We start from the raw sequence: 11,664 nt of genomic DNA on the forward strand, positions 1-11,664 counted from the left end.
CAATGGGGTAAAAAGGTAAAATATCTGTAATGAAAAAATAAATAAAAAATTCATAAAAAAAGAAACGTATAATAACTTCATTTTTTAAAAATGCACATCAATATGATAAGAAAAATAGAAAATAAATCTAGACAGAAAACACTGAATTTGAATGTTGACTTAATACTGAAACCTTTTTAGCTGAAAATGCTGTTGGCTTGCAAATGCCAAGGGCTAATATAAATGCGTGGGGGTGGTTTTGCTGCGTAAGCATTTTTAAATGTAATACAAATCCCCGTGATTCATTGTGCTATCTATAAAACATTTTGATTTTCAATCTCATAGGGAACTAAAAGGTTTTATAAAGGCCTATAAAGTGTTTTGAATGTTCTACAGGCAGAAAGTATTACTATTCAACTTCACCAGACATTCTACATAGTGGACATTCAATAGAAACTGAAATGTTAAGTCTTCATAATTCCTGGCTGCTTCCTTGTTTGGGGGAAAGTGTTTAACATTTTTGTGCTTACCCTTTCTGATCAATAAGATAAGACTAGAACAATGTTATCTAAAGCTTCTTAACTGTCTCATAAAAGTATCATGTATAATACTGTAGCTGATTTGAGTATTAGGAATTCCAGGAATTTGCTTTCTGTCCTTAGTGTGAAATGTTTGAAAATTTAGTGAGTAGAAAATATTCAAAATTCAATAATATTCTCAATGCACACACAGCAGTAGTTGTTTTATTTTAATATACTTAGAGTGTTCCTTTTTGTCACATAGTAAGTTTAAGGGCTTTTTTTTTTTTTTTTAAAGAAATCCTCAACCTAAGGTAGTAAAATAGCTAACAGATCTATGAAAGTCTTCACCCCATCTGTGGAAAAGGAAAGATTTTCCTTTTAGCTACTACATTCTACTTTTCCCCCAGTCTGCTGGTGAAACTTGATTATCAGAATCCAAAGCATCTTAAGTACCAGAAGGATTGGCATAACATAAAATTATTCTGAAACATATCTTTAAATGAAAAAAACCGAGTGAGAAGAAGAGAGAGGGAGAGCAAGCCAACTGTTGCTGTATTCCAAATAATCTCCAGATTCACTGGCTTACTACAGCAATAATTTTGTTCACAGGTCTGCAGATCAATGGACATTAGTAGATATAGGCTGGCCTTGATTAGACCATCTGATCTGTGCTGGGATGCAGGTCTAAATCATGAGTCTTCTATGTTCCTTTGTTCAGTGTGGTGGCTGGGGCATATTCTTATCATTACAGTGGCTGGGAATAAGAAAGCAAGTATAAACACAGGTTTTCTAAGGCCTATGCTCAGAATTGGCATGATCTTGACTTCTGCCCACATTTTGTAGGTCAAAGTAAGTCTGATGGACAAACACAAAGTCAAATAGTGAAAAAGTACACTCTGTTTATGGGAAAAGAGAATTCTGAATAGCAGATGAAGAAGTAGAGTTAATTCAGTTATCACAGACTGCAACATGACAATGAAAATAATGATCAACATATATGTTTGTTGCTATTGCTATTTGTTACTATTACTATGATTGTGATCCTGCTATGTGAGTGGCAAGAAGCACACACATAATACTAATGAAAAATGACTCACACAAAATGTAAATATTAAACTTTCCTTCCCACTCTAAATATCATGTTAAAGATTCTCTAAAAAAAAAAAAAAAAACCACACACACACACACACTTCTTTAAACAATGCTACAAAGGGCAGATGTGAAATTTGACCTCTATCTTGAATTGCAGACTAGACAACAGGTAGGTTGACTGAGAAATGTAACAGGTGCTTTCTTGGTCTGGGATAGCAGATTTGAAACTATTTGGTATGGCAATCATCTCTCTCCAAACCAGAATGTGGGCTTTTGTGAATAATCCCCTGAAGAGTGGACTCTTGGCGAAGATATTCAGATATTCTTGAATAAGAATGATGGGATGGGCATTAAGTTCTGGCAAGGGAGAAGTTAGGTTTTTCTAGGGGATTTTTCCACTAGTTTTTAACTACCCAACTAATTCTTAACTACGCTGTTCTCCTGCCCCAACGTAAAACACACAGTTTATTTGAATATCATATTAGTAAATTTACATTTTACAGACAGTTTTATTAAATTATATATTAGGTTTAGTAGCAAAAAGAAAAACCCAAGAAATCTGACACCGTTTTTCCATTGCTACTAATCACCAATCTAGATCTTTACACTATTCTAGATTTAATACTTTATGGACTTCCTTCACTTCTGCAGTACACATTGAGTTATATACTCAAAGGCCACCTTCTCTTCTCCTTATAAAGCTCTTTTTTTTTTTTTTTCCGAAAACTAAGTGTTGTTGTTTGTTTTTTTTAACCTCACCCGAGGACATTTTTCGATATTTTGTTCAGATAGAGTGAGAAGGGGAGAGAGAGAGAGAGAGAGAGAGAAACATCGACGTGAAAGTGACACATCGAGTGGCTGCCACCCACACGACCCAACCAGGGCTGGGGAGAAACTGCAACCAAGGTACGTGCCCCTAGCGGGAACCGAACCCGGGGTCTCTCTGGACCGCAGGCCGGCGCTCTAACCGCTGAGCCAAACCGGCCAGTGCCGAAAACTAAGTGTTTTAATTGGATATGATCTGATGGACGAGTATCTTGTTACTTATGCAGAAGACTCCCTGCGTGTATTTTTCTATCTAAAGCCTCTTGACAAGATTCTCAGTTAATGATCCGCCTGTGATGAAGAGCATGAAGTTGAATTGAGACCACTTTTAGTCAAAGCATTTTGACACACTATTCCATTCTGCACATCTATCTGGATTTCATTGTTGAACATTTGCTAATGAAGTAGGCTTCTCCTTCAAATTTCTTATCTACCAGATGAGAAAACTACATTGACCTTATACACAGGAAGTTGGCAGTGTCCAGGTGTCAACATGTGCCTTAATTATACAGAATCTTAGAGAACCTGTAACATAATAGCAAGATGGAAATCTCGTCTTTGACATCTCTGTTCTTTCGGGGCATTCCTGTGACTAAGGTCCTAATTCATCCCTTTGATAAATTCAACATGTAGGAAAAATTCTTCCTATCTTGTTTCAAAAAAATTAAGCATAGTTCTGAACAGAACATTTAGTTGTTATTCTCTCTATCAGTATAGGAGTCCAAAATAAAGGAAATATTGAAATGATTATTAAGTTCAATAATTATTAGAATTTTGGAGTGAATTTTTATTTCTTAGAAAAATATAGTAGCTTATATTTCTTTACTAAATGAACTGCTGAGAATAATAAGTTGCATTGCTAATGCCAGCATGAAGTTACATCTTGCAGGTGGTTTAAGCAAAATGCCACAAAGAATGAGTTTTTTTAGGATGCTAATAAATTACAAGGGGTATAAATGTGGAAGATTTTTTTTCTTGTGGTGTATAGTCCCTTACATGGAAGTAATAATGCCTCTATTTGAGATTCTAAGTTTTTTAAGAGTGTTAACTCACTTTCAAAAAATAATGTTTGTATAATGGGCTAGTCAAGAAGAGAATTTTGATATATTTTATCTTTCTGGGCAATTTGACTACATTGTAAACACTCGGTTAAAAACAGGCAGTAGAGCCCTGGCCGGTTTGGCTCAGCGGTTAGAGCGTCCACCTGCAGTCCGGAGAGGCTCGGGTTCGGTTCCCGCTAAGGGCATGTACCTCGGTTGCAGTTTGCCCCCGGCCCTGGTTGGTCGTGCGGGTGGCAGCCACTCGATGTGTCCCTTCACATCGATGTTTCCCTCTCTCTCTCTTCCTCTCTCTTCCTCCCACTCTGTCTGTGCAAAAAATGGAAAAATGTCCTCGGATGAGGATTAAAAAAAAAAGGTAAGAAAAAAAAAAAAAAAAAAACAGGCAGTAGAGAAAACTGGTTTATTTGATGCTTATTTTGGAAAAGTGGGAGAACTTGAGTAAGTTGAGTCCATTGTTCAAATCATAATTCAATTCCCATAGAAATGGAAATCCAAACACCACTGTGGTTTTTTAAGTATTCCCCCACCATATATAAAGCAGAAATTAATTGAGTTCCATGGTCCACATGAATAATATTTAGGATCCCTCTAAACATGCAACCTACATATAGTAGATGAATTTATGTGGTGCCTACCTACATAAACACACATTTATTCTTTAAACTTTCTTATAAGAAATATTAGAAATAAAATGCCTGAGAAAAAATCTGGGCATGGCTAGAATTTTATAATAAAAGTCCTGACTGAGTTAGCTATCGTGTTGGTTCTAAATTGTGTTATAAAACTTGATGAGTTATTTAAAATGCAGTGTTATGCTGAAAATTAGTTCAGCTACAAATTAAGACACACTTGAGAGGAAAACACTATTTAATAAATTTAAAAACTTTAATTATAAACTGAAAATACAAATGCCATATTATATTACAGCATTGAATGCATAATTATCATAAGATATCAAAAAATAAGGGGCAGAAAATGATCATTTGCTAAGTTCATTCCATTGACTTATAAAAAAAAAAATCTAAAAATGGGTTCTATATTTAATTTTTCAAACATAATTATAAATATGTCATCTATCATCAGATTGTCAACAGTACTAGTTAGATATAGATACAGATATAGTTAGGAGTAGTGATATACATCCCTCCCTTGGCTATAATTTAAATTAGCTCACACCATCCCCAAGCTGCTGCTTCTAAATTACTGTTTCCATCTAACTCAATTTGTTCCTCAGGCACTAAATAAACAGATTGTTGGGAAAATTGCATCCTTTCAAATATCAGTATCAGTCACTTGGTGGTCTTTCTTTACAATCAGATATCTGGAGCTCAGTTGTTTTTCTTTTTGATCACCTCAGGAAGATGTTACAATTCAGATTTTTTCCCAGGAGGTTTTCCTTATTATAACATTGAACAGCTCTATTATTATTATCATCATCATCATCATCATCATCATCATCATTATTTTTATAGATCTTTTACTCTTGTATGTGAGGCTTTATTTTCAATCTTTTTACATTTACTATTCAAAAGAAAACTTGACATGTTTCTATTTTGAACAAAGAATATAACAAAACATTTTTTTTTCAAAATCTAAGATAAGTCATTTTAAGCTACTCTATAGAAGTTTCCCATGTTATTTTCAAATTCTGCCATTTGTGTTGTATTTCCCAGAGCTAGATCTTGAATACTAAATTGACTTGAATCTCTTGTTCTCTTTGTAATTTAAGGAATTACATAATTCATTTAAATATAGCTTCAAGTGGCCTCTTTTATAAATGGTTTTGTAAATTTGCACACATATTTACAGAGTTCAAAGGTGTGGTACCAAAAGAACTAGGTTTTGTAGTTTTATTTGTAAAAATATCCTTTAATTAATGCTTTAAGATTAACCCTTTTCCAGACAATTCCAAAAACTATACAGTATATGTCTGCACGTATAATGTACATGTGTAGCTTTCTTCTTCTGTGATAATTATATAGCATTTTTATGTATATTGTGTTATTCAGGGTTGAACATCATCTGCTAATAGAAAACCGTTCTTGATGCCTTGTAAAAAAGAGTTGATTAAAAAAGAAGAAGAAGAAGAAGAAGGAAGGTGTTGGTGTGGGTAATATTGAGCTCTTTGCAAGGCTGAGATTGATGTGGATGCAAAAATGTCAGCAGAGTGAATGGAAGCTAAACAGACCATCTCCCAGGAACAAAAGGGAATTACAACCAAAATAAAGACAAATCATCAGAAAAAAGCAACAGGAAAGCAGTAGGACAGGACCATATAACAAGGGACACTGGTAAAAAGTGTGGAGGTGAGAGAGGGTGGCAGGCTGGGAGCCCACAAAGAGCAGCGGTCTTAGCTGTGAGCAGTGCCCTCAGGAATAAATTACTAAGCTTGTTCCACAGTGCAGAGGGCTGGAATAGAGCACTGGATTGGCTACAACCACTCACCTGGGGCTCCAGTAGAGGGAGGGCAAACTGGACTGGAACTCTGTGGGGACACCTGGGATTTGGAGGGTACTCAGAGTTTTTGCTGAGTCATGGCCATAAAGGACAGTAGCCAGCTTGTTCCTTCCCAGAGCTGCGAGAAAAAGCAGCAGACCCTCCCTCAAAGATTCAGCCCATTCCAGGTGAGGGAAAGAAATGCAAATTGAGGCTCATTAACAACCAGCATCTGTCCCACCCTCTGAAAATCCTCTTATGCACAACACCAGGGCTACATTCCAAGGCACTGAGTAACTGAGACTAATAGCCTCCAGGCAAAAAGCTGGAGGATAATGGAACCTTTCCTGGGCTTGAAACTCTACCCAGGAAAGTAAGACTTGACAGTAAACTTTAAGGTGGGCCCACCCAGGCTCCTCCAAACCCAGTAGAGGGAGCCACAAACAGCAAAACCCCAATACCCACAGGAACAATTTGGCAGGCTCCAAAACCCAGTGAGATAGCCAAAATGGTGAAACAAAGAAAAAAATCCCAAATGAAAGAACAAGGGAACTCTATTGAACATGAGCTCAATGAAACGCAGCTAAGCAAATTATCAGAGGTAGAGTTCAGAGCCATCAACAGCATGAGTAAGGATATCAGCACCATGAGTAAAGATATAGAAACATTGAAAAGCAACCACATGGAAATGAAGAATGACATAGCAGAAATTAAGAACACACTGGAAGGACTAACCAGCAGAGTAGAGGAAGCTGAGAACCGGATCAGTGATTTAGAAGACAGGGTAGAAAAAAATCAACCAATCAGAAAACAAAAAGGAAAAAACAATTAAAAAACAGAAAGATAGCTTAAGAGAACTGTGGGACAACTAAAAACGTAATAACATTCGCATCATAGGAGTCCCCAAAGAAAAACAAAATAGGCAAGGGTTAGATAATATATTTGAAGAAACAGTGACAGAAAACTTTCCTAACTTGGTAAAGAAAGAAGGCATTCAAATTCAAGAAACACAGAGAACTCCAAATAAGAAGAACCCAAACAGGCCCACACCAAAACACATAATAATTAAAATGCCAAAAATTAAAGACAAAGAGAGACTCCTAAAGGCAGCAAGAGATAAGCAATAGGTTACCTACAAAGAAACACCCATAAGGTTCTCAGCTGACTTCTCAACAGAAACACTACAGGCCAGAAGGGAATGGCATGACGTAATCAAGGTCATGAAAAACAAGAACCTGAATCCAAGACTACTCTGTCCAGCAAGGCTATCATTCAAAATAGAAGGTTAAATAAAGAACTTCCCAAACGAAAAAAGGCTAAGGGAATATATTAGCACCAAAACAGCACTGCAAGATATGTTAAAAGGACTGCTGTAATAAGTAGAAGAAATAGGAAGAAAAATATAACCACACTAAACAAAAATGGCAATAAATAAGTACATATCAATAATCACCTTAAATGTAAATGGCTTGAATACTTTGATAAAAAGTCACAGAGTAACTGACTGGATAAGAAAGCATGACTCACATATATGTTGTTTACAAGAGTCCCACCTCACAACAAAAGACTCACATAGGTTGAAAGTGAAGGGATGAAAAAAAAATCTTCCAAGCAAACAAAAGGAAAAAAAGCTGGGGTAGCAAAACTCATATCTGATAAATTAGATTTCAAAATGTAGGCCATAACTAGAAACTAAGTAGGCCACTGCATAATATTGAAAGGATCTATCCAACAGGAAGATATACATTGGTAAACATATATACTTCCAATATAGGGGCACCAAAATATATCAGAAATATTCTGGAGTTCTTCAAAGGAGAAATATACAGCAATGCAATCATAGCAGGGGACTGCATCACCCTGCAGACATCACTGCATAAATCATCTAGAAAAAAAATAACAAGGATACAAAGACTCTAAATGAAGTGCTAGATCAAATGGATTACATAAATATCTGTCAAGAATTACACCCAAAACTGCACAATCTTCTCAAGTGCACATGGGACATTCTCAAAGATAGACCACATATTAGGGCATAAACTAACTCTCTACAAGTTCAAGAAGATTGAAAGCATATCAAGCATCTTCTCAGATCACAATGGCATGCAACTAGAAATCAACTGCAACAAGAACATGCAAAGACATTTGAAAATATGGAGGCTAAATAGCATGTTATTGAACAATGATTGGGTTATTATGGAGATCAAGGAAGAAATTAAAAACTTCCTGGAAACCAATGAAAATGAACACACAACAACACAAAATCTATGGGATGCAGTGAAAGCAGTTCTGAGAGGGAAGTTCATAGCACTACAAGACCACCTCAAGAAAGAAGAAAATTTTCCAATACAATACCTAACATCACAACATAAAGAACAAGAAAGCAAACAAAAAGAAAACCCCAGAGCAAGTAGAAGGAAGGAAATAGTAAAGATCAGAGCAGAAATAAATGACATGAAGACCAGAAAAATCAATTCAAAGGATCAATGAAACAAAGAGCTGGTTCTTTGAAAAGATAAACGAGATTGATGGACCCTTAGCTAGACTCACCAAGAAACAGAGAGAGAACCCAAAACACAAAATAGGAAATGAAAGAGGAGAAATAATGACTGACACCACAGAAATACAAAGAATTGTTAACAAATATTATGAACAATTATACGTCAACAAATTCGACAATCTAAACAAAATGGACAAATTTCTAGAAACACATAGTCCCCTAAAACTGGACTGGTAAGAGATAGACAACTTGAACAGACCAATAACAATACAAGAAGTTGAAAATGTAATCAAGACTCTCCCGGCAAACAAAAGCCCAGGCCTGGACGGCTTCACGGGGGAATTTTACGAAACATTCAAAGAAGAACTAATACCCATTCACCTCAAACTATTTAAAAAAATTCAAGAAGAAGGAAGCCTTCCAAACTCGTTTTATGAGGCCAGCATAATTCTAATTCCAAAACCAGAAAAAGACACTACAAAGAAAGAAAACTATAGGCCAATATCCCTGATGAGCATAGATGCCAAAATCTTGAACAAAATATTAGCAAATCAAATCCAGCAATACATCCAAAAAATTATTCAGCATGGCCAAGTGGGATTCATCCCTGGGATGCAAGGCTGGTACAATGTTCGCTAGTCAATAAATGTGATACAGCACATAAAATAAGAGATAAAAATATATGATCATATCAATAGACACTGAAAAAGCATTCGACAAAATCCAGCACCCATTTCTGATAAAAATGCTCAGCCATTTGAGAATACAGGGATCATATCTCGACATAATAAAGGCCATATATGAAAGAACCACAGCCAACATCATACTCAATAATGCTTAAAAGCATTTCCCTTAAGAACAGGAACAAGGCAAAGATGCCCACTTTCACCACTCTTGTTTAACATAGTACTGGAAGTCTTAGCCACAGCAATCAGGCATGAAGAAAAAATAAAAGGGATCCAAATTGTAAAGGAGGAAGTAAAACTGTCATTATTCTCAGATTACATGATATTATACATAGAAACCCCCAAAGACTCCATCAAAAATCAACTTGACTTAATAAATGATTTTGGCAATGTAGTAGGATACAAAATTAACATCAAGAAATCGAAGGCGTTCTTATACACCAAAGTTGAACTCACAGAATGAGAAACTAAAAAAACAATTCCATTTACCATCACAGCAAAAAATGAAGATACCTAGAACAAACTTAACCAAAAAAATAAAGGACCTATTCGCAGAAAACGACAAGACATTGAAAAAAGAAATAGAGGAAGATATAAAAAGTGGAAGCATATACCTTGTTCATAGATTGGAATAATTAACATCACTAAAATATCCATACTACCCAAAGCAATCTATAGATTTAATGCAATCGTCATCAAAATACCAATGACATACTTCACAGAACTAGATCAAATACTTCAAAAGTTCATATGGAACAAAAAAAGACCTCAAATAGCCACAGCAATGTTGAAAAAAAAAAAAAAAAAAAAAAAGGACAAAGTAGGAAGGATCACAATACTAAATACCAGGTTATACTACAAAGCTACTGTAATCAAAACAGCTTGGTACTGGCACAAGAACAGGCACATAGATCACTGGAATAGAACAGAGAACGCAGATATGGACCCAAAACATTATGCTCAATTAATATTTGCCAAAGGTGTCAAGAGCACACAATGAAGTAGAGAAAGCCTCTTTAATAAATGGTTGAAATAAAATGGTTTTAATAAAAAGTGTTGAAAAATTTGGATAGCTACATGCAAAAAATAAAACTAGACCATCAATTTACACCATACATAAGAATAAACTTAAAATGGATAAGAGACTTAAATGTGACTCATGAATTCATTAAAATCCTAGAAGAAAATGTAGGCAACAAAATTTCAGACATTTCACAGCAGAATTTTCACTGATACATCACCTAAGGCAACAGAAAAAAAAAAGGAGAAAATGAACACATGGGACTACACCAAACTCAAAATCTTCCTTACAGCAAAAGAAACAAGCACCAAAATGGAAAGGCAACCCACTCTATGGGAGAACATGATTGCCAATGATACATCAGATAAAGTGTTTATTTCCAAAATACATAGAGTGCTCATACAGCTCAACAAAAGGAAGACAAGGAACCCAATTAAAAAATGGGCAGAGGAACTACATAGACACCTCTCGGAACAGGACATACAAATGGCTAAGAGGCATATGAAGAATGTTCGACATCACTAATTATCAGAGAGATGCAAATTAAAACAACAATGAGGTATCACCTCACACCTGTCAGAATGGCCGCCATCAACAAATCATCAAACAACAATGTTGAAGAGGGTGTGGAGAAAAGGGGAATCTAGTACACTGCTGGTGGGAATGCAGACTGGTGCAGCCACTATGGAAAACACTATGGTGTTACCTCAAAAAATTAAAAATTGAATTGCCATTTGACCCAGTGATCCCACTTCTAGGAATATACCCTAAGAAGCCTGACACACCAATCAGAAAGAATATATGTACCCCCATGTTTGTAGCAGCACTATTTACAATAGCTAAGATCTGGAAAAGGCCTAAATGTCCATCAGTAGATGAATAGATAAAAAAGCATTGGTACCTATACACAATGGAGTAGTATGCAGCTGTAAGAAAGAAATATCTCTTATCCTTTGAGATGGCATGGAGGGACCTGGAAAGTATTATCCTAAGCAAAACAAGTCAAACAGAGAAAGACAGGTATCACATGATCTCACTTATTTGGGGAATATAATGAACATAACAGTCTGAAGAATAAGGTAATCCCAGAATCGTGGAAGTAGGGTACAGACTGACAATCCCCAGAAGAGGGTGTGTGTGGGAGAAATAAATTAGAGAACTTATATGCATGTATGCATGACCAATGGACATGGACAACAAAGCAGGGGACCGGGCAGGGAGGGAAGAGGAGGAGGGTGTCAATGGGGGAAAAGGAGAAATATCTGTAAAAAAAATAAGTAGATAAATAAAAATAAATAACTGAATAAATAAAAAAGAGTTGATCATGTATCTCATGCAATAAAAAAATCAGAATTTTTGCCCTGGATGCTTTGGCTCATCGGTTAGAGCATTGGCCTGAGGTCCAGAGAGACCAGGATTCGGTTCCCGCTAAGGGCACGCACCTCGGTTGCATTTTGTCCCTGGCCCTGGTTTGATTGTGCGGGTGGCAATCACTGGACGTGTCCCTTTCATGTTGATGTTCTCTCTCTCTCTCTCCGTCCCA

Source organism: Molossus molossus, unplaced genomic scaffold (genome assembly GCF_014108415.1).
Source record: "Molossus molossus isolate mMolMol1 unplaced genomic scaffold, mMolMol1.p scaffold_m16_p_8, whole genome shotgun sequence".
NCBI classification, from domain to species: domain Eukaryota; kingdom Metazoa; phylum Chordata; class Mammalia; order Chiroptera; family Molossidae; genus Molossus; species Molossus molossus.